The following is a 3,080-nucleotide window of genomic DNA, read 5'->3' as shown; positions in this document are numbered from 1 at the left end:
TCTTCTTTCTTTCTTTCTTTCTTTCTTCTTTCTTTCTTTCTTTCTTTCTTTCTTTCTTTCTTTCTTTCTTTCTTCTTTCTCTTTCTTCTTTCTTTCCTTTTTTTTTTCTTTTCCTAGAGCGCAATTCTTGACGACATCACTCATGAGAGCGGCAGCTCCCCTGTGAGTAAGTGGCAAAGCAGTGCCATTTAACTGTATCTTTGCAGAATGACGCTTTGGGCCACTCAGGAAAAGCACCCTCTGAAGGGGTGGTTCTGCCGGGGAAGTGCCTTGGGCATTTTCCAGCATGGTGAGCTTCTCAGTGTTTATTTTAAAGGGGACAAGCCAGTGCATCCTGCTTGAATCCAGAGCATGACTGATGCCCACTAGTAGAATTTATATTCGCTTTTTATGCGTCCGTAGCAGAATGCATCCTGTTGCTCGGCTCTACTGTCCCGCTCTTAAGGACTGACTTTATCATCTTGAGAAAAAGAAGACAAAAGCCATTTTAATAAAAGGAGGATACTTAACTGTGAAGACTAGGCATCTGTCTTTAGGTTGCAGCCTCTCAAAAAATACAAGTTGCTCCCAATGCTGGAGACTCCAGACTGCTACCTCCTTGCAAGAGGGCAAGGCCAAGGGGACAGAGCTTGAAGCTAGAAAAGAAAAGAGACCCCGACTTTTGTTAATGTATAGGCATTCAACTCCCACCATTGATTAACACACATATTGCTCACGCTTGGCAATGAGGCGACATTTTTCTTGAGTAGGGTCGAAAAACTAATTATTCGCCATATGGTGGTTGGCTCAGCAACAATTGCTGAAGCTGCGGAAGCTAAGGGAAGTTGGCTGGGGGATTTCTTTGGGCAGTTTGCTCAGCTCTGACTCTCTTGACATATGCCATTCATGTGGCCTCTGGAGAACAGATGGGCCAGGCTGGGAACGCGGGGAAACCGCGGCCGGGCCCTGGTGGCAGCCCCTGCCTCTTTATCCTCCAGAGTGACTCGGAGTCACATGGCATGCGAAAATAACAAGTAGGGGATTGTACTTGGAGGATTTCCCTGCCTTCCTTTATAAAGCCACAGCGTAATTTTGACCGCCTTTTCGTATTTTGTTTATTAAAGGGATCAGGGGTTTAGATGAAAGAGATTCCTTGGTTGCGGGTAGGGTCTGGTCCACACCAATGATGCTGCATTGTGAGCAGGCAAAATGCAGGCAGTTTGATAAGGGATAAGAAAACAGAGGGGTTTTTAAATTAAAATTTAAATTACCCCTTATTTGTTCTCTTCCTGTTTGTAAATCTCACATAGGCAGGTTAAGATAAGAGCTGGTTTAGATTAAGGATTCTCAAACCTAAAATGAGTTTGTGAGAGTTTTATTTTTCTTTCTTCCTTCCTCTCCAGAGTGTGATGTGGCAAAGCCGGGTGCACAGGCAGGGGCCCAAGCACAACTAGGGTGCCGTTTTGCATTTTACACATTGTTCAAAAGGAACAAAAGAAAGGAGTGAGAGTTGCCAAATGGAGCTTAACTGGGCATTTATATGCATAAAAATACAATGCAGCTAAACTGTGCACACTCAGTGTCTTAAGTTTTAATTAAGAAGCAGCCCTGGAAAGTCAGGGCGTTGGGGCTGCAGCCCCCACAGGTTCGCATGGACCCCGGTGCACACTGGGAATATGACCAAGGTCTGCTTGCTGCGGGAGTCCGGGCCCCAAAGCAGAGCCCCCATGGACAGGGTGTTTCGAGATTTACTTGCTATCACTAAAAAGAGGAAAAATGGCTTTTATACCTCCTTGTTTCTTCCCTGTTTCTGAAACTTATTTTCACATTGGGAACATCTATGGTAATTTAACTGTTTTGAAAATAAAGCTTGTTTCAAAAAATGAGTTTTCTAGTGAATTGTTGTGTGGACTAAAGCCAGGTAGAGTTCTGGTTTCTGATAATAATAGCAACAACTGGCATTTACTGAGCACTTGATGGGCCATAAGCACTGTAGGAACACTATGCATACGATCCCATGTCATTGTCACAAATCCACTCGAGTGCACATGGAAATCCGATGACTGTGTCTGAGATCACAAAGCCAGGACAAGATTGGAGAGCCAAGCTGAACTCATGTTTGTCCGATCGCAAAGTGCATTGTCTTCATCATCTCCGGCCTCCTTGCTGAGGGCAGAATGTGAGACCGGGTGTTGGGGCAGTTGGAGAACCTGCTCAGGTTGGAAGCGGGCGGACACCCATCTGCTGCTTCCATAGTAAGTTTGTGTAGGTTTTCCCTCATGGCCCAGCGAGACCAACACAACCAGCACTTCCGTGCCTCTTCCTTGCCCTGTGGAATCCCTCTCTCCGACCCCAAGCCTTCGCGCTGTGTGTCTCAAGGCAGTCTGGGTTCTGGAGTGGCTTCCCAAGCACGTTTGTGGTTCTCAGAACAGGGAGACACTGGTCCGACGCCAGGCTCAGCACACTCTTTCTGTAGAGTACAACTATTTTAGCTTTTGCGGGACGTGGGTGGGCTGGAGTTGGATGATGGGCCATAAGCCACTTATATCTTAGAATAAATGTCAAGACCCTCTTTCCAAATAAGGTCATATTTACAGGTGTCAGCAGCTGGGGCTTTCACATGTCCTTTTGGGAAATGAACACAGCTGAAGTTACAACTGCCCAACAGGTGACAGGCCTTCCTAAGGATACAGTGGCAGGCAGGCAGGCTGGGTACAATCCTGCCTCTAAGGATCCTCCATGGGGTGGAGACCTACAAGCACATAAAGTACTTTCAGATGGGGATGATGGGAGCTGTTTACAGAGCCCAGCAGGGCTACAACATAAAGACCCAGGGGCTTGGGGGATAGGTGCAGTCTGCTGGGGGCTTAAAAAAATTTATTATAAGATATAGGCATACAGCATTGGGGAGATAGCTCAGTAGAATAAGTGCTTGCCTGGCAAGTACAAGGTCCTGAGTTCAATCCCCAGTACAGAAAAAAAAAAAAAAGATATAGGCATGCAAAAGTGATCAAACATCATAAGCACTAATTGTTGCTTTCAACGAGTTAATAGAAATTAGTAGCACAATTATCTTAGCTGTCTTGTGTGTTCGTGTGTGT

This window comes from Octodon degus, unplaced genomic scaffold (assembly GCF_000260255.1).
Source record: "Octodon degus isolate 3935 unplaced genomic scaffold, OctDeg1.0 scaffold00004, whole genome shotgun sequence".
NCBI classification, from domain to species: domain Eukaryota; kingdom Metazoa; phylum Chordata; class Mammalia; order Rodentia; family Octodontidae; genus Octodon; species Octodon degus.
The sequence above is the reverse complement of the archived record's forward strand: the minus strand, read 5'-3'. Positions refer to the sequence as shown.